Here is a 22,350-nt window from a genome sequence, read left to right on the forward strand (position 1 = left end):
TTTGAGAAGATATAAGGAAGCCTTTGGATGGATGTTAGCTGATATCAAAGAAATCAGTCCTTCGATTTGTATGCACATAATTTTATTAGGAGAACATTACGAACCAAAAGCTGATCCTCAAAGGAGATTAAACCCTGTGATGAAAGAAGTTGTTAAGAAAGAAATTTTAAAATGGTTAGATGTTGAAATAATATATCTTATTTAAGGCAGTTCTTGGGTGACTACAATTCACTGCGTTCTTAAGAAAGGAGGTGTGACTGTTGTGATAAATGAGAATAATGAATTAATACCAACAAGACAAGTCACTGGTTGGTGAATCTGCATTGATTATAGAAAATAAAATTTGACCACCAGGAAAGATCACTTTTCTTTACCTTTTTTGGACCAAATGTTGGATAGGCTAACTGGGGACCAAAATTTTTGTTTTTTTTTTTTTTGTTTTTTAGATGGATATATTGGTTATCATCAAATTTCTATTGCTCTTAAGGATCAAGAGAAGACAACATGTACTAGTTCTTATGATACTTTTGCTTTTCAACTAATACCCTTTGGTTTATGTAATGCACTTGCGATATTTTAAAGATGTAAGATGTCAATTTTTAGTGATTTAATTAAAAAGGGGATAGAAGTCTCTATGGATGATTTTTCTATCTTTGGAACTTCATTTTAATCATTTAGAGAAATTTCTAGAATTATGTGAAAAGATGAATTTAGTAATAAACTAGGAAAAATGTTAATTCATGGCTGCAGCAGGAATAGTATTTGGGCATAAAATTTTAGAAAATGGCATGGAAGTAGATCCGACAAAAATTCAAATTATAGTTAAACTACCTTCACCTACTATTGTAAGAGGAATTAGAAGTTTTTTAAGACTTGTTGGTTTTTACATTTTGTATATAAAAGATTTTTAAAAAATTACAAAGCCTTTATGCCAACTTTTAGAAAAAGATACAAAATTTGATTTTAATCAAGAGTGCCTTAATACCTTTAAAATATTAAAGGAAAAATTAATCACTACCCCTATAATTGTTTCACCTAATTGAGAGAAACCATTCGAGCTAATGTGTGATTCAAGTGATTATGGAATTGAAGTTGTTTTAGAGCAGAGATATGAGAAAATTTCTAAAGTTATATATTATTCTAGTAAAACTTCAAATGGTGATCAAAGTAATTATATCACTACTTAAAGAGAGTTATTAGAAATTGTTTATGCTTTGATAAGTTTATTTGTGTTGTGCATACAGAGCACTCTGCTATAAAATATTTGATGCAAAAGAAAGATTTGAAACCAAGATTAAGTAGATGAGTACTTCTAATACAAGAATTTGATTTTGTGGTAATAGATAGGAAAGGGTCTGATAATCAAATAGGTGATTATTTATCTAGGCTGGAATAAAAAGAAACATGTGATCTCAAAAGAGAAATTAATGAAATTTTTCCGGATGCACAACTATGTACTATTAAAGAAAGGGAAATACCATGGTATGCTGATATTGTGAACTACATTATTAGTGGTGTTTTACCATATGGATTGACAAAGCCACAAAATGGAAATTTTTTTATGATGCAAAATTTTAATTTTAGGATAAACCATATTTATACAAATAATGTAAAGATTTAGTTATGCGGAGATGTGTGCTTTACGAAGAAATTGAAGAAATCATTCAAAAATATCATGATTTTGAATTTTGGGGTCATTTTGGAATTGATAGAACTAGTCATAAAATTTTACAAGATGTTAATATATGTATATAGAAACATGTGATCGATGTCAGCGATTAAGCAATATTTCAGAAAGAAGTGAAATGCCCCTGAATTTTACTTTGGAAGTTGAAATTTTTTATATTTAAGGATTGGATTTTATAGGATCGTTTATACCTTCATTTGGAAATATGTATATATTAATTGTAATAAACTATGTTTCAAAGTGGATTCAAGTAATAACCTTACCTCAATATGATGCTCGGACTGTTTCAAAATTTTAATTAAAAATATTTTTACAAGATATGGAATGTCAAGAGTAATCATTATTGATTGAGGATCATATTTTAGGAATAAGAGAATTGAAAAGTTGGTTGAAAAGTATCATATTATACATAGGCTTGCAACTGCTTATCATCCTTAAACTAGTGTTCGAGAAGAAGTATTTAATAATGAAATTAAAAGAATTTTGGAAAAAATTGTAAATCCTAATAAAATAGATTGGTCTGCTAGATTAGATTCTGCATTATGGGCTTATAAGACATCTTATAAAACACTCATAGAATGTCCCCATATAGATTAATTTTTGAAAAGACTTGTCACTTTCTAGTAGAATTGGAGGATAAAGCTTATTGGGCTATTGAGAAATTTAATTTTAATTTAAAAGAGATTGGTGAGAAAAGATTGTTACAACTGAATGAGCTTGAAGAAATTAGGAATGAATCTTATGATAATGTTAGGATATATAAAGAGAAAAAGAAAGAATGACATGATCGAAAGATAATTAAAAAAGAATTAGAGCCTGAACAGAGAGTTTTACTATATAATACAAGATTAAAATTATTCCTTGGAAAACTTAAGTCTAAGTTGATAGGTTTATTCACTGTTGTAAAAGTTTACTCCTGTAGAGTTGTTAATATTGAAGATCTCAAACCTAAAAAGATATTTAAAGTAAATGGGCACAGACTGAAATCATATTTTGTTGATCAAAGACCAGATTTTAAAGAGACTGTAATGTTAGGTCACCCAGAGAATGTTGGGTCACCAAGAGTAATGACTGGGAATGTCGGGCTGACGACATAAATCAAGCACTTTGTGGTAGGCAACCCATAGTTATCTTTGTTAATGATGTGAATAATTTTGTGTACTTGGGAGACTTACATATTAAAAAAAATACATTAAAATAGCTTTAATTACTGAATTATATGGAAGATTTGAGATTTAATTGAATCTTAAGCAAAAAGGTGTAGAAATCTGAACTGGTGCCAGAATTAGCACCAGAGGCGCCACTTTACATAGAGTTGGAGCTAGAAGCGCCAGAAGCACTGCGGTTACCGAGACGATTTTGGAAGATTCCAAAGGCAGTTTTGGGCAGTTTTTAACATATTTTCTTCCTAGTAACTCCCAAAATCTATATTTTGGAGTTATTTAAGTCTATAAAATGAAGTGGAAGTCACCATTTTTGAACCTTGCGGCCTCCAGCTCTAACAAAATTTCTAGATATGGAATTTTCAATAAAGATAGTTCATTAGTTTCGATGCACAAAATGTATATGATTGAATTCTTATGAAGAAGAGATTGATCAAGGAACAAAGATTTGTGAATCGAGGTTTCAACACACCAAGTACTCGAGTGGAGGAGATTATTGTGTAGAGACGCTGGGAACTGCTATGTTATACCACTGCTGCAGTAGTCGTTCTTGTGGTAAAAGAGTTTTATGTTAATCTTTATGGAATTAACCATGGATTCGTCTATGTTCGAGGCAGGTGGGTATCATTTAATCCTTCAAGAATAAACGACTTGTTTATGATTGAAAGTGTTCTGATTTTTCGTTATGTCAATTTTGTCCCTACAAGAGATAACATGAATGAAGTCTATCGATTCCTTATTAATGATGATGAAAATTAAGAGACAAGAGATAATGGACATGTAAGTTTTTCTTCATCATTATTAAATCCTGCATCTAAGACATGAAATTTCATTATTTCCTCAAAACTTCTTCCTACCATGAAAATCAGTAAAGTGACCAAGAAAAGTGTCAACTTAAATAATTGTATTCAAACTGAAAGACCTATTGATGTGGGTGCTTTAATTGTAAAATATGATTTGGGTTTAATTATAAAAGGATTGACTTATGGGCTAGGACATTCATCTACCATATTCCTACTATGTAGCTAGTCACAAGTACCTTATGAAAGTTGGAAAGTTGGGAAAATTATGAAAGTTGGGAAAAAGTGCTTCTCCCTTGGAAGCCCATGGACCAAGAGATCTATTGTAACTGTATAGGAAATGAGGAGAAAAATAATATGAAAATTCTTATGGATCAATCATCTCAAAATTCATCTCCCATTCACCCTCGCTTTCCTTGTAGTTAACTTGATATTATGAAAAGGATCAAGAAGTTGAAGAAAGAGGTACAAAATATTATGAATTTAATTGGAAACTTCTTTGTCATATTTGATCATTTGGATTGGAGAATGAAGAAACAATTCAAAGAAGGTATGGTGCGTATGTTTCAGAAAAATGCTTGGGTTGAAGAATATTCGACAGACGAATTTTCTCACCAACCTTTTTACAACTTATATGTTCACTATCAATCCATGGGAAATATTTAAGAAGTTGAAAGTGATGAAGATTTTTAAAACCCTCTAAAGCACAGAATTCGTAATTATGAGAATGTCTGTGTGTTATGTGTTAGTGTTCGATTTCCTCTATTTTCATTATTGAACTTTATATGTGTCATATCTTAAGTGTTTGATATTTAGTTTTTAGCATTATTTTGTATGGTGTGATTTTGACGTTGAATTTGATGCGCTGGTTTGAAAATTGTTGGTTTGTAAACGGTTGGATTTTATATATAAATGTGAGTTTTGTGTTGTTTGTGAAAATATATTGTTAGAAGATTGTTTAATTATAAATATTAATGTTAATTTAAGTAAATTAGAGGTTGGCGTGGTTTGGTATACAACAGATTTTAAAAGATAAACAAAAGTAGAAAATTTTGGTGTCGGCGCTAGAGGCGCCTGTTTCCCGAAAACACCCAGATTTCTTTAAAATTGCAAAAATCCACTGTAAAACACCATTTTAACTGCTTGGGTTGTCTCCTACCTCTAGATTAAAGCCGAAACTCAACTTAGGGCTTGCTATTTCTTTGATTTGAGGAGATTTGAAGGCTAAAAAGTCTTGGATTTCATCTTTCCTTGGTAAGAGCTTCATTTAACTTAGAAATTTTTTACTTTCACCATGAATTTTTCCTACATTATGGAAATCCGAAAATTTGATGGTTTTTTTAAGAAGTTTAAAGAGAACCCATGGTGAAAATTTTCTTGCCAAGTATTCCTTTTTTTGGAGTTTGATTTATGATATTGTGAATTTATTTGGATTTTATGTGAATTTATTTAGAAATTGCTATGGCTCCAAGAGTGAAAAGAAGAAAGACTTTGGGAGGTTTTGATGCGAGATGATTTGTTAATTTGAAGGCTCAATATAATTACAATTCTCAGATGTGCACAAGAAAATTGATTCAAGAGCGTGCATTCTCAAACCTGGGAGGTTCTATTGAAAGTCTAATCATTGCTCGGAACTTGGAGACATTTTGCTACTTCACCGAAGCAACAATTGTTACTATCGTTCGAGAATTTTATGCAAATCTTCAGGTGACTTTTTATGAGGATGTTTATGTTGGAAGGAAAAATGTTGAATTTACTCGAGAAAGGATTAATGCACTATATAGGTTGCGGAATGAAGTTCAATGTGAGTATTCTGCATCTGTGATTTTTGATTCGTCAATTGAAGATGTAATTGCTTATCTTACTGATGGAAGGGAAGTATGGAAAACTAAGAATAATCACAAGGTAAATTTCTCCACTTTCATGTTAAATGTGCAATCTAAAGCATGACATTACTTTATTTTTGCGAAAAAACTTCCATCTAGTTACCTTAGCGAAGTAACCAAAGAGAGAACAATATTGAATTTTTGCATATAACAAATGAAGACTGTTGATATTGGTGCCCGCATTCTTCATAATACTCAGAGTATTGCTAAAGGTGGAACCACTAGTGGTTTAGGTTAATCCTGCCCTAATTTTCACCTTATGTAAACAATGAGGAGTTGAGTTTGATAAGGATGAAGAAATGTTACAGACACTTAAACCCATTGAGAAACCCACAGTTCTTAAATTTGAATCATTTGATGGATCTAGAACTAGAAGTAGAGATAGACCTTCTACATCAGCTGCAAGACCATCTAGTTCGAGTGCTATTTCACTTGAAAATATTATGGAACAGTTAATGATCCAGCAATCAAATATAGTAGCAATGCAGAATAGAATAGGAGGTTTGGAATCATGGAATGCTCATAATGATGATTATCAATAGAAAAAGAGTTCAACATAATATTGCATATGAAGAAGCTATGGTTAGATATCTTAAGGGTGATAATAGTGTAGAATTTCCTACATGCTCCAATTTTATGCCTTATGTGCAAGAAAACTTTGAAGATTTTGAAGAGGAAGAAGAAGAGGAGGAGGAGGAAAATGATAAATGATGATTTGTTGGGGTATTATCCGTTTTCATTCGTTGTAGTTTAGTTTCTTTTATTGTTATTGTTATGATTTATACATTTATGTGTTTTTTAAGTGGTATTATTAAACTTGTTTATGTGTATAGATGTAAATTGTAGATTTTTATTTCAGCATTGTTTGTTTCTTTAATTTACTGCTTATTTTAATTCACCTTTTCTTAGCAAATCTTATTGATATATTATGTTTCATTTAATGCTTTAAAGCTTGTACTTTTTAAATTAGTACATGCAATGTGTCAAAGCCAAGTTTCATATTCAGAACCCTGTACAAGTTAGTCTTATTTTTATGCATTTAATGTTTTCTTTCCACCTACTTTTTTTATACTGAATGATTTACTTATTATTAAAAAAAATCTAAGTTTGGGGAAAGGAAAATTTTTTTTAGAAAAGTAAACTAAATTTTATTTGTCCTCAATTAGCTATATTTTTAAAAAATTAATTTAACATGACATTTGGTATTAAATGCTGACTTTAGATAACTATATTTTTGGTTTTTAAATATTAGTTTTTAAATATTATAATAAATTTAAGAAAATTTTTTTAATAATAAAGGTCAATTCTAGACTTAAGATATTTAATACGAAATAATAAGTCTATGCTTTTTCTATTGAAAGAATAAGACTTTAGATAACTATATTTTTATTTTTAAATATTATAGTAAGTTTAAGCAAAAGTCTTTAATAATGATGGTCAATTCTAGAGTTAAGACATTTAGTATGAAAGAATAATACTATGCCTTTTCTATTTAAAATAAAGAAAATTATATTTTTGAAGTATTAAGAATCTTAGAGTTTCATTAAAGAAGAAAAAAAAGAGACTTTATGAAAAATCTTCAAAGAAGTTTTTAACTTCAAGAAGATGATAGTGAAGTTTAAAATTATTAAATGCTATCCAGATATAGTAATCCTCACATGAAAAAGAAAAGAAAAGAAAAGAAAAGAAAGGATTGAAAATAATCATAAGGAAAAGAAAAGAAAAAGAAAATAAAAAAGAAAATAAAGGAAAATAAAAGAAAAATATGTGAGGAAAACCTTGAGGAGATGCCTAATCAAAAATTGACTTCACGTAAATCAACTTGAGGACAAAGGCTTTATTAGATTTTCTAAACTTGTATTTGAATACTAACATCCTTTCCAATAAAGTTTTCATGATATTCTTTTTCATATGGACATTCTAAGTATCTTTGATATAACAAATTACTGTTTCTCTTGGAATGAATAGACACTTAGAAATTTTAGACTTGACTACTATATGTTCTTGTACTTTTAGTTTTCACCTAAGTTATTAAAAGTTTTTCTTAAGTTATACTATTATTTTTATTAAACCAAATTATAGAAGTTTATAATTTAATATCTACTTTAAGTCATATTTTTATGTAGTAAAAGAGTCACTTGGGGACAAGTAATTTTTAAATTTGAGGAATTTTGATACACTAAAAAAATGTGCAATTTTATGTATACATTTTATGCTTAAATTTTGTGATATTGCACTTTAAAAAAGGGTAATTTCATGTTTTGTTGCAAGTATATTGATTTTAAGCATTTGGAGCAAATAGGAGCAAAAAGAAAGAAATTTAGAGTCAAACACAAATTATTAGCATACTGGCATCAGAGGCGCCGTTTTACAGAGAAGAGGCGCCAAAAGCTCCAAAGACACCAGAATCGAGAGAAGAGCTCGGAACTCCAGTAAACAGGCGCCAGAGATGAATTAAGATGAATTGTGGCGGTTATTGAATATTTGAGTGGTTTTACAAGGCTCCAAGTAATTCAAACACTCATAGAATGTTTCAATGCATCTAGAAACTTTGGAAAGGCTCTTAGATGAAGAGATATGTCCCTTGGATAAAAGGATTTGTCTCTTGATGTGAAAAGGTGTGCCTCTTGGTAAAAATGAGGGAATATTGAATTTGTTTAAGGAAAAGACTAACACTCTTGTAAAGAAGGAAGGTAGAAGTTTTAGGGAGTCTTATGTTGGGGGCGACGCGAGAAGTCTTCCAGCAGAGTTAGGTTTTGGAGAGGATTTTCTTCTATAGTTGTAAGAGGAGGGGGAATGTGAGGGGAATGTGAGAGATTTCTTCTTTCTTCTTCATTGTATTTCTAAGAGAGAATTAAGTATGATTGTAAAGAGAGAAAGTGCTTAAAGGGAACTTCAAGAGAATTTCTCAAGGATGAGTGTGAGATAAGTTGTGTTCTTTCCTATCTTTGTTTTCAAAACTTATTTTTATATATAAAATCCATGTTTAGTTGTATCCTTCTCATGAACTCTGAGTCTTCTACTTTATCCGTCTCCCTACAATGAGATATGATTTTGTGAAGAATTAATATTATTGTGCAAGGTTTTAAATGTCAATAAATTGTGTTGATTCGAACTTTGATCTTCATTTACTTTTTTATTTGGCCAATTGAAATGTTAAAATTTGTTGAAAAACATATCATCCAAAAGGGCTATGCTTTCTACAACAAGGTAAGAGACACATTCAATTTCATGGCTGAGAATGTAGTTCATGGGTTGAGTGCAAATAAATAAAGAAATATATTTTGATGGGCTTAGAATTGAAAATTTTAGGGTGACAGACTAATATCCCCAATTTGTTCCAGTTGCTTGGAAATTAAAGTGAGATTGTTAGCCCTTAGAGGAGGGAGAAGTGGGAGCTCTAGAGTGGGAGCCAGTATCCTCTGAACCTAACCACAGATTTAGGAACTAAACTAGATATTAGCCAATGTTCTTTATGCACTCGATAGATGATAAAGAATAGGATTACTCCTATTTGTCACAATATAGTCTTATATATAATTTTAAATGATTTTAATTACTTCACTAAGCATAAACTCATTGTAAAGGGGAATGATGCTTTCTTAAACTTGAACTCTTCATTACAAAATTTTGATTACAAAATTTTGTTTAGTCTTAGTTTAGTCTTAGTTTAAATTTGAAGTTTATAAAATAGCTTAGTTAACTAAGTTCTCTTAGCTACATTTCATTTAGCATACATTAAATCTACTTTAGATTTTATTTTCTTATTTATTCTTTTAAAGTTTGAATATTGTGTTTTACATTATAATCATAAAAATTTCCATCTCCCTTTGGGATCAATACTCAGAACTTCATTACAGCCCTTTATTACTTTAGTGATACATATAATTGTGTAATTATTAGGTTTGGGATCTTAAAGATTTTGAAATATAAAATTATCACACTAAAGTGATTTTTATTATGATTGATCTACATATTTACTAATTGTGTTGTAGTGTGTGTGTTGTAGTATTGAAAGATATTTACAATGCATAAACAAAATACCACTTATTATGATTGATCTGCATCAATTTGACCTATTACTTGATTAAAAATACCACTTAGAGTTGAAGGAAAATTTTAAAAGATAATGATGAGAATTGCAATTCTTTATGGTGCAAAATGTTGACATAAAAAAGAGAAGCATAAAATTAAGTGTTTTTGAGATTATAATGCATATGTGGATGAGTGGCATGACACCGAGAGATAGAATGCAAAATAAATATATTTGTGATAGGGTTGGTGTAGCTATAGTGGCTGATAAAATTAGAGAGAGTCGTCTTAGATGATTTAGTCACATTAAACGTCGACCATTTGATGATCCAGATAGGAGAGTAGATGTTTTAAATATGACTTTTGTTATGAAAGAAGGAGGTGGACCTAAAAAGACCTAGGCATGTTGTATAAAGAATAATCTTAATCTATTATATTTAAATGAAAATATGAAACTCAATAGGACACTGGAGAAAAAAGGAATCATGTAGTTGATTCCACCTAGTGGGATAAGAGTTTGTAGTTAATTTTAGAGGAGTGTATATAGACACACAATATGTTCCAAACAATTGGGTTGTGTACGAGTGTTTGTATAGGTTTTCATTATTTTAGACGCTCTATACACACCAATTACATTTGTAGACCAACATGTGTAATATGAACATAGATGTCATTGTTGACCTCATTTTTATGAGATCTTCCTTTCCCTCTCCATAGAGCCTAGGATCATAAGATTTTCTTATGTTGGCTCTCCAAAAGGACTAGAGTGGGACCTACACTATTTAGAAATTTGAGTCATTTCTTTACTCCTTGTAAATTCATATGAACAGTTTCAAATCCTTAGCATTTGACTGAGTAGATTAAAACCGATGTATTGAAGCTCAATTTGAGTTCCCACAGGAATTTAAAACAATAAGGATAATTTTTATGTGTATGATGATTGACTTACTGCCGAGAGTGTTCTGTTTGACTTTAGTTGTTGCTCAGGCAAGAACCAATTAGTAATTTTCTCTTTAAACGGTTCCAGTAGAACCAAATAATTTCATTTGTCGCGACACATGTGAATTGGAGTTAAATTAGCATGATCATCGGTGAATTTGTTCGGGATGTTGATTTTGCCTGGGAAAAACATCTATATTGATAAGGTTTGGTTGAGCTTGGGGTTGTGAATTTTGGTTGAGCTTCTTTCCATTCTAAAATTTGGTCTCGTGGTTTCTTACTTCTCTCTTTCTTGGTCAAGTGAGTTCCTGAAGGTAAAATCCTTTTAGAATTCTACTCTCTTTTATAGTTTAAGTGGGGGATATCTTATGCAGTAAATATTTACTGCATTTCTTGTTCTTAAGGAATTTGAGGTTCTTTCTTTTACTTGTTGTTCTTAAGTCTCATTACAATTTATTAGAGGTTTTGGATCTCAGTTATATAATGGTAGATTGGTTTGAGATATAAGTTAGATGTTTCGCCTTTCTTTCTTTTTTTTTAGCCTTAAGGCTTATTTTTTAATGAGGATCAAAGCACAGAAAATCAGTTAGTGAGTTTCGGTTGTAGTGAGGTGTGGATTCATGTTTGAGTTGTTCTTATGCAAAAATGAAATGCACATGATAATTATTGGACCATAAATTCATACATTTTGCAATCCTATATGGTTACTTTAAAAGGCCTACAGCTTAGTAGACATAATTTAGAACTTATTTGGGGATATTTGTTACTTTGGCCTCTTTCATGATATGTGCTTTTTTTTTAGAGATTTTTTTACTCTCCAAATTAGAGTTCATGAACCTCGAAAAAATTGATTCATACTTGATTTCTATACATCAAATGGTTTTTTACTTCCAAGTTAGGATGATAACGTGTTAATTATTAACAAGAGTCATACATTTCCTATGGAGTGACTGTTTTGAACAATGGATTACACAATCCTTTGTGATTTTGAATTGTTGAAATATATGTTTTAGTTAAATTGGTTTCACGAAGAGGAAATGATTCTATATAACATGTACATTTTACATTCTCCTGATTACTTTTGAGATAGAAAGATTTTTTTTATGTAGAATTAAATCACCATATGTCAGCATCTATTCTTACACCTTCTTTGATTTAGAATTAAAAGATGTATGAGTTTTTTTTTTATGATTCAGGAAGGTTTTCCTATGATGAGAAATTTATAGAATAGATGAATCTTTGTTGCATTTAAGTTGATATAAATCTGTAGTTCGATTATGAGAATTATGCTTCATTTGATGTTACCCCTCAAGGAAAGTTCTAAAAAGGAGTGATAGTTTTCTTCTTTTGTGGAATTTGTTGAAAATATTAAATTATAATGTTCTTCATTCGAGCTTGTGAAATGTATTGAAAGCATAGTTTCTTAATTTGTGCTATGGAGATTCTGATGTTGATAAAAGGATAGCTAATTGGATAATTACTTTTAATTTTTCAATATCCTTAATGGGAGATTTGCATACATAACACATAGATCTTATGTATTTGTATATCTAATAAATGAATTTCAATTTTAACCTATTTGTTGCATTACGTATGCATGAAAAATGTATGGTTTACTTTCTAAAAGATAAAATGATGGTATTTTGATATAACTTGGAGTGTTTAGATGATATAAATGTAAAGAGCAAAGTTTGTCTTAGATGAATAAATATAAGAAATTGGGTGTTAGAGATGTGAATCTTTTTTTGTCTACTTGTACACATAAGAATTTTCTCTATCCAAGACATAATGTTGGCTTTATTCGTTGGCTTGGATTGGATTCTGTCATCTCTTAACTGAAATATTTCTTTGGGCTTTCCTTTCTGAGTTGGGCACTTTAAGTGCTGACTTCAGGAAGTTTTGGAAAGAAATTATAAAAGAGGTTTCTCTATACCTGTAACATATATGTATGTATTGGACATTTAAATTTGCCCAGAAGCTGAAGTTGATTTGTTCTTTGGGTTTTCCTTGCTAAGTTGGGCACTTTAAGTGCAAACTTCAGGAAGTATTGGAAAGAAATTATAAAAGAGCTTTCTCTATACCTGTAACATATATGTCTGTATTCGACATTTAAATTTGCCCAGAAGCTGAAGTTGATTTGTTCATTTGCTTATAATTGGAATGTTGGAAAGTTGTGGCTAGTTCTTTCCTTACTTAATGATTTAAATATCTTAGAGGAGAATGACAGCCAATTGTGTTTTACTTTATAATTCGTATTTAAAAAAAATTGCACCCAACTTTCCTTTGGATATTTGAGAGATTGCTACTAGTTTGGTTTTTTTTATAATTCAGTTATTTTGAAGGAAGTTGTAGCTAGCTTGGCTTTGCTTTGGTTGGAGAAATACGACATTAGTTGTTTCTGGCTCTAAATAAAAAATTGTAGTCTGTTGATTTTCCTTGCTTTGGTTTGCTAAAGCTGAGCTTTGGAACTTCAGGGATTTTCTTTGTTTTGGTTTACTGAAGCCAAACTCTGGAAATTTGATAGTTTTCTTTGCTTTGATTTGCTGAGACTGAACTTTAGAAATTTGGAGGTTTTCTTTACTTCGGTTTGCTGAAGCCGAACCTTGAAAATTTTGGTGATCTTTCTTTACTTTGATCAGTTAAAGTTAGATCTTAGAAATATTGCAGTTTTCTTTATTCTGGTTTGGGAAGCTAAATTTTTTTTCTTGACCTCTGATTAACTGAGTAATAAAGCCTCAGTTGTTTGTGATGCCTAAGGAATGTCGAAGTGGCCTATAAGTTGGAAAAATACGGGGGTAAGAGTGATCATGCAAAGTCACTCGCAGCTCTTCTTTATAGTTGAAAACTTTTAATCAATAATCAATTAAAGATGCCCTTTTCATTCTTTGAATCGTTAGCAGTTCTATCCCATTCTTAAGAGACTTGTGAATTAATAACAGATACTACATATAGATATACTACACCTTTAGTTTGAAGTTTAGATACTACTCACAGGTTCACTCATCAAGTGATAGGGATTAGAATTGTCTGATTATAGAATGATTGCTAGTGACTTTTGATTGATCTTGATATATAGACTTCGACACTTCAATTGCCTATGGGATTTGATAAATAAAAAGTCTAGGCTGAGCCTATCCCGAAATTAAATTCTTATTTGCCAACTTTGATTTTCATATGCTTACTGTTTTTTTCTTTTATACTTAAATTTCTTTGTTTAATTAATGTTATGCACTTGTGATCTACTAACAGCTATTTCCTTTTAAGCATCGACATAATTAGCTAGGTACGCCTTGGACTTTTCCTTATTGTACCTTATTACACAATTCTTTTCTTTCGTTATTGTACTTTGTTGCACAGTTCTCTTCCTTTTTTATTGTATCTTATTGTGCAGTTCTTTTCTTTTTTTACTGTACCTTACTGCACAATTCTTTTCTTTCTTTACTGCACTTTACTACATAGCTCTTTTTTTTATTGCACTTTATTGCACAATTCCTTTCTTTCTTTATTGTACTTTACTATATAGCTTCCTTTTGCTTTCTCTAATTGCACTGTACTGTATACATCCACCTGTACTCATGCTTTTAGTTACTGCTTTTCTGGTATATTTATACGGTACCCTAGGGTAGAAAATGTAGAACATATGCTTAGGATTAGACCCTATAACACAACCAAAATACCACTTTTAATTTCAACACTTTCAAAATTTCATAATATGTATTAATATAAACACAAAATAATGTTTTAAATTTCATTTAACCCATAACAACAAGAAGAATTTTTAATAAGTTACTTAACATATGTTCTATCTTCTATCTCCCCTCTTCTTGGAACAAGACAACGACGCGGTCAAGTGACGATTACTCTCCGGGCAGTGATCGGGACAACAAGAGCAGAAAGAGGAGCTTCAACTGAACTTCCATAGACTTAAATAACATACACCCATAGGACTGTGAGGTTGGTCATCTGGTACGACATAAATCCTCACACTATCTTCTAGGACTACTTAAGATTGTATATCGTACGGTAAAAGTCCTAAACTTTTAAGATTCTGAGGTCGTCGTTTGATAGGACGTAAGTCCTATTTTCTCGAGCTATGTGCATATTACATGTACACAAGTCCCACATGTCTAAATAATTTACAGGACTGAAACATTAAATGTTTTCCCCTTCAAAGATGTAAAGTCAAATCATAGGTTAGTTTGAGATGTTACTGAAGCTTCTTCAATATATTTGGCATCTCCTATTCTTCATTTCTTTGGATTCCAATAATAACTATTTCACATTGAGTCATTCCCACTTGAATTTCCTATAAGAAATTATGAAAAACTAAACGTTGAATTCTTGAAGATGAAACACCGATCTTAATCGAGTGTTCTCTTAGGTGACTTTGGTTGCCTAAGATGTAAATAACTATAAGGGCTTGTCTCTATAGAGAATTAAGAATCCAAATTAATCTAAACTCTGTCTAATTTGTGTATTAGATAAAGAAATATTTTGGCTATAAAATTCGCAAACCAAAATAGAGTCATAAACTTTTAAGTTTAAATAGTTAAGTCTACCAATAAGTGATACGTTCATCTTTGATACGTTCATCTTTCGAGATGATCATCTTTCGAGATGATAAATCATTTGTGGTATCTTTCTCAACTATCTAAACTATTAGATATATGAAATCTATCTGGTCTTTTTGTTTTTCAAAATAAAGAGTATTATTTCCAAAGTCAAAATTACATTAAATATTAAAAAGAAATTTAAAATTTTATTTTTCAAAAAAATAATTGGCCGACAGTAATTAGTGAGGGAATATCAAAATAGGTCTAATCAATTAAAATGAATTTTTTTGAAGTCATTGGCTTAGAAGAAAATGAACTAGGTTGTCATCCTCTTAACTTGGATAGTGGATGCATGTAATTGGGCCCTTACACTCTCAAATTTTACAGAGGAGGTCATGTTTTTAATTTTGATAGAATTAAAGTTTGTCACTCTTGACTTCAACGTTGACACACAAAAGCTTCTACATGCAATATTTTTCATCCCCGGCTTGAAAATGCTTCTCTTGCTTTTCCATACTTCAAAAAGAATGGCCTTGATTTATCTACACTATTTTCAAATATAGTTTTTTTGAGGTATAAGTATACATATTTTTTTTGGTTTAAGTACATTGTTTCATCAATGTTCATATATATACATATATTCATTCTTTTTGGGGAGGCTTTATTCTCACTTACGACAGATGATATACTCAAGTTAATGAGACTTAAGACTCCCTTCTCAATGTCTATCATGCAAACAAGAGGAGGAAAGTATGAAACACCTTTTTCTAGCATGCAAATTTTCAACTAAGATATGGTTTTTTATCTGTGCTGACTAGGGTATCAAGAGGGATGGCCCAACTGAGGAGGAACTTGAAAATGGTTTCATGCTTGGAAGATCCAAATCACTTCACATCTTTGATGTTTTACCTTTTATTGATTTTTGGTTTGTTTTGGATGGGCAGTAACTTCTTAAAACATTTAGAAGGAAAGTAAAATCCGAGGTGTGTTGCTTGTAGGGCTTTTGCTTATATACAATAACTGACAAAATATGGGGGTTTTAGGGATAATTTCTTTGTTGGAATAAAGAGCATCTTAGGGAATAATAAACCCAATAGAGTGACTAAACAATCATTATACAATTGGTCTGGTGGGAAAAGCCAAAATCTACATGGCTCAAATTTAATGTGGATGGTGGCTAGCACGAAAAGCGAGCTGGTGAGGACAGAGTAATTTGAGATAATATGGGCTCTTGCTTTTGTTACTTTGTTGCACATGTACTTGCTGATTCTCCTATTGAATATGAACTTTGGGTTGTCTTACTTGTTGCTTTGATAGTCTCTACGTTTGGATGGATATATCAATTTTTAAATGGATTTTACTAACATAATCCATTATCTTAATCACCTCCCCACCCCAGCAATTGATAAACCTAATCACAAGGATTAAGGTATTGGTGCAGGTTATACAGGTTAGATGGGAAGCATACTGTACTACACATTGGCTGGCAAGTGTTGGAGCACGATTGAAAATACCTATGGTAGACATAATTTTGACAGCTGCCTTAAAGAGACTTAATGGAGATTTATTGAAGCTACCTCACATTAGAACCTCTTTACTCTGATGATGGTTTTTTTTTTTTGCTCCATGGTTTGTTTTTTACTTTTTTTGAGTGTGTTGTAAATTTTGGGGGGTTAGAGGATTCTTTAGATTGTGAGTTGTATGTGTTGCGTTTTAGTGGATCCTCTCCCCCCTGTAATTAAAGTTATGGAGCAAAAAAATTTCTTCTGGGGCTTTTTAAGGATCCATATATAAAGATATATATATATCCTTATATGTGTGTGTGTGTGTGTGTGTGTATATCTATATATATATATATATACACACACACATATAAAGAGAGATAATGATTGTTACAAAAAGAGGTTACAAGCCTTAAATTCTTATATATATGTATATGTATATATATATATATATATACACACACATAAAGAGAGATAATGATTGTTACATAAAGAGAGAGAGAGAGAGAGAGAGAGAAAGATAAGTTTCTATTTAAGTCAAAAAGAGGTTACAAGCCATAAATCTGGGGCATTGAAGTTATCCCTTGAAGCAAAAAGTAAAGTGAAGAAGAGGGTGAAGTAGCTATACTAACCCTTTGTGACTCAGCTCCATTTTTGGCTAGAAAGTGTGCAGGTCTATCCATTCCCTATAGTTGAAACTCAGCATTTCCATCATTAAATTCTTCATCCTTTTGATCCATTGCATTATGTGTCAAGGGGGATTGTTCCTTCTAGTAATGTATTCCAGAAGTTGAGAGGAGTCCACTTCCACTTGGAAAAAATTCCACTTGTTCAGGTTGGCAAGTTGGAGGGCCCATAATAGTGCAACTGTTTCAGCTTCCATGGCATCCTCAGCAATGATTGGGGATTGAAAGAATAGAAAGCAATTGCCCTGATGGTCTTTGAACACACCTTCAATACCAGCCTTGGTTGATGAGAAGCTCCCATCAGTGTTAGCTTTAACATAAGGCCTTATAGGCTTTTTCCAGTAAACTTTAATCACTTGGAAATTTGGATTGGTAGCAGTCTTGCTTACTTCCAGGATGTTGTACAAATTCTTCAGTTGGATTATTTTTTTGATAAAAGATAAACAATTTGAGACCACCTTCCCAGTAGTGCCTTGTTGCTCTTCATATTTTACTTCGTTCTTGGCAGTCCAGATAAACCAGGCTCTGATGAAGGGGATTTGTCCCACCTTCATGTCATTCCATCCCTTCCAGCAGGTTAAGTACTGTTCCACTCCAGATTAATGGTGTTTAGATGTAGCTGTGTTGCCAAGGAGTTCCAGACCTTATGGGAAAAAGAGTAGGTAAAAATAGATGGCCAACTGACTCTTATTAATGCATAGATGGCACCTGGAAGGTCCTCTTAAGACCTTTAATTTAAGGATATCATCCGTTGATAATAACCTATTGATAAATCTTCAGCAAAAGAATAACATAAGAGTTAGTAACTTATTCCACAAGCATTCTCCCCAGGGAACCTCATCATAATGATATAGCTTTTCATAGATGGCTTTGGTCAGACTTTGATTGGAGCTAACTGATAGGACCAGTTGATCATTTTTACTCCTGTCAAAAGGGATTTTGGTGATATATGTGGCTGAATTTTCACTTAGGAAGGTCTTCAGCATATCAGTTGACCAAGAGTTCTCATCCCAGCATTCCTTTACCGTAAGATCAGTATCAGGGTCAGCTATCCAGAAAATCTGTTGGACACCACCTGTCCTGCCAAAATTTGAGGTTTCCTTGTCTCAGATCCCATAAAAATAGCTTTTCTGCATCCTCCCTCACCTTAAGCATGTTGCCCCAGGTTCTGTAGTCCCCCAATCTCCTTGAAATCTTGTTGGGGTAAGTGAATTTGCAGTATTTTGCTAACATAAATTGTGCCCACAAAGTTTCTTTTTGTATGAATTTGAGCCATAGTCTACACATGCTTATATGTTGAAGGTGTTGAAGGCCTTTGAAACCCAATCCTTCTGCAGCAAAAGGTTTGGCCACTTTTTGCCACCTTTCCCAGATCATTTGCTTTCTCTATCCAGCCCAAAGGAATCTATTAAAATTTCTTTCTAACAGCAATTCAGTGCTTTTCTTCATGGTAGCCATTTGGAGGATGTAACAAGGAAAAGTGGTAAGGATGCTTTTTAATAGAGTTATTCTGCCTCCATTGGACAAAAAGGAGTTGGTCCAACATTGTAGTTGTGAGTTAGTTTTAGCCACTACATCATCAAAATGAGTGAGCTTGGCTCTTCCTTTCAGCAATTGCAATTCCAAATTTTTGAAGGGGGTAGAAATTGGGGTAAAGCTAGTGAGATTTGCAATCCATTGCTTGTTGGCAGGGAGAACCTTTTTACTAAAAAGCATCAGACATTTTTCTATGTTTAATGTCAGCTCTGAAGTATTTTGGAATTTCTGAAGACAATCCTATAATATCCTGGCAGCTGCTTTATTTGCTCTGAAGAAGATAATAATATCATCTGCATATATCAAATGGCTGATGTCCAGGGATGATCTGTGATGGCATTTGTTGTGTTTTTTTTGTGGCTTGGTCTGTCAATCAGTGTTGAAAGGTAGTCCAAGGCAAGGATGAAAATAGTAGGAGACAGTGGGTCCTTTTGCTTAAGGCCCCTAGATGCTTTGAAGAAGCCATGAGCACTTTCATTAACAAGAACAGAATTTATGCTCCCTTCCGGCCATCTTTTATAATTTGACAAGAGGCCATTGAGAATCCTCTTGCCCTCATTATATATATGACAAAGTCCCAATTAAGCATGTCATAAGCCTTATGTAGATCAAGTTTGTATATCATGTTGCCACCTCTACAACATCTCTCAAGGTCATGAAGCAGCTCCTGTGTAAGTAACACATTGTCCCCAATGTACCTTCCTTTTACAAATGTAGCTTGTTTAGGGCTTATTATGTGCTGTAAAATTGATTGTAATCTTCTCACCAGAATTTTACTGATTATTTTGCTCACCACATTTGTCAAACTTAAGGTTCTGAAATGCTTCCAGTTCTCCCTGATGTTAGATTTAGGGACAAATACATATGAACTTGCACAGAAATAATTAGGTAGCTCATTTCCATGGAAGAAGCTTTGAATAGCTGGAACTAAGTCATCTTTGATAATGTCTCAGGCCTTTTTATAAAATTCTGAGGTGAAACCATCAGGACCAGCAGATTTGAAGCTGTCAATGAGAGAGAGAGCTCGCTTGTTGTCTTCAACACTGGGAACCTCAGGCAAGTTGATGTCAGAAGTATAGATGTGATCTGGATTGAATAGATCTGTGTCAATTTGTTTTCTAGAAGTAATGGGGGCTTTCATAAGATCCTGGCAGTAATCCACAACACTAGCAGTAATGTTAGAGGAGTCCCTTATCCGTTGGCTTGAATTATCTTTGATAGAGTGAATTGTATTGCATTTTCTTACGTAATTGATGCAAGCATGATAGAATCTGGTGTTCCTATCTCCATCAGTAAACTTATTAGTGGAGGCCTTCTGTTTCAAAAAGTTATCCTGTCAAGCCACTGCAGTAAGTAGTTTCTCATTTGCCTCCAGTAATGAGGTCTCAACCTGCCCAATCAAAGCTACCTTTTCAATTTCATGTAGCTCTTTTTTTCTTGTGTACTCCTACCGAAACATTTCCAAAAGTATTCCAATTCCAATGGGTTAAAGCTTTACTCACTTTTTTCTGCAAACTCCAGAGCTTAATGAGTAGGTTAGGGTGTTCACAGTCCCTCCAGTTTTTCTTAGCCATGATGATGAAGTCTTTATGGGTTGACCAGAAGTTCAGGTATCTGAAAGATGGCTTGATTCTTTGCTGAGGTGCATTATATGGATCAATAGGGGTCTATAATCAGAACCAGCCAGGCTAAGGTGGGAAACTGAGGTATTCAAGAATTGTTGAATCCATTTGTCATTTGCAAGGAACCTATCCAATCTCTCCCACAACTTGCCTCTTCTCCAAGTAAAATTAGGTCTAGTGTACTGCAAATCAAAGAATCCAGTAGCTAGAATATTATCATTGACAGAGTCATAGTAGCAATCTTTGGAGGTCTACCACCTCTCTTTTCCACAGGGGAGGCTAAGCAATTAAAGTTACCTCCCACTAGCCAGGCCTGAACAGTATGTTGACTGATTTGCTGAAGAACATGCCATAACTTTTTTCTAGTAGTTTTACTGCATTCAACATACATCATTGTTGCAATTCTCACTTGACCAGCCATGTTTATTGAAAAATGTGGAAATTAGGGGCGATTCAACAAGATGACACACCCCAATTCTTGTCTGCAGAATAACCATATTTTGTTATTCTGATTGGGGAAGATGTTAAAACCTAGAAAAAATTTAGAGAAATTAAGTGGGTTTTGGTGCACCAAAAGTTCAAGTATAATAAAACATCATAATTTGTGTTTTTCATTTAAATATCTTAGCTTTTTTAGAGAAAATGGGTGGGCAATCCCCCTTATATTCCAACAGAGAAAGTTAATCATGGTGGAGGGATTTAGATCTCCCCCTAGTTAACCTAGTGAGAGAGTCTCTCCTTGTAGAGTATGAACTACCAGCCTCTACAACATGTGTCCTCTTGTGTAGACCAAAGGATCTTTTTCTTCTTTCTTCCTCTTTGAATTTTCCAATCTGCTTCCATGGTCCGTTGCATCTCTTAACAAGAATGTGGGGAGGAACACCATTGCTATTTGGTGACAATGTCTCATGGTATTGTGTTCTATCATCAGCCTGTTGTTCCTGTGGATTCTCAGTTTTAGCTGCTGTTACAGGTTCTATTTCCATGAGTTCTTTTCCATCCATATCATCAAGATTCCCTTGTATTTGTTCTGCAACAATGTCAGCCCTGAGCGCTTCTATCTCTCCAGACCTTGCAGGTTCTTGCAAGGTCTGTTCTTCAGCAGCCCCTCTAGCCTGTGCAGGTTCTTGTGAAGTCTGTCCTTCAGCAACCTCTTCTGTAATGCTTTATTTTCTCTCCCTAGTAGAGCCCCAATGGAGAACAAAACCCTATGATTGAAGAAATGTAGCTTGCGATTAGGGAGCTTGAACCAAATTGGAATTATTGGCAATTCCTTTTTACAGGAGTCCATTTCAGTGACTTCATTGTTGTATCTTAAATCTGAATGAATTTTTTGGAGAACATCTTGGCATAATCCTCCTCCTTGGTGAGATGAATCATAATATGTCTACCATCAAAAAGCCCTATCTTTCAATTTCCAACTAATTTCATTTCAACAAAAGTTTTCCTTATTGAATCCATCTTAGGGTGTACCATTTCAGAATTTGTCAATCAGAGTGAATTTGTAAGTTTCGATTAGATCAACCACCTCCTGTTCTGAGAAAATGATTCCATGTTTGCTAGCCTTCTTGCTGCCTCTGAGAATCAAGTCACACTTTTTCTTACCCTCCATTGCGTCACAGTAAACTGGTGGGAAGACCAGTTTGTCCCCAAGTGAAGATCCACTTGGTTCCAGACCCGTTACTGGCGCATAGGACTTTCCCACAAAATGTGGGTCAGCTGCTAGTAAGTTTGCTGCCATAATGTTGCTACGGCCTAGCTTAGCAACAATACCTCAATGGAACAGTAACCTCCAAATTTAAAAAGTCCACAACCCGGGAAGAGGCAACCACAACTAAAGAAACTAGGGAGTAGAGAATAAGAAGTAAACTCCTTGTAAGCTTTAACCAAGTCCTCTGCCACCCCTAATAACCAGTAGAGAGGAGCCGCCATTGAGGGAACCAA

Source organism: Phalaenopsis equestris, unplaced genomic scaffold, assembly GCF_001263595.1.
Source record: "Phalaenopsis equestris unplaced genomic scaffold, ASM126359v1 Scaffold232685, whole genome shotgun sequence".
NCBI classification, from domain to species: Eukaryota; Viridiplantae; Streptophyta; class Magnoliopsida; order Asparagales; family Orchidaceae; genus Phalaenopsis; species Phalaenopsis equestris.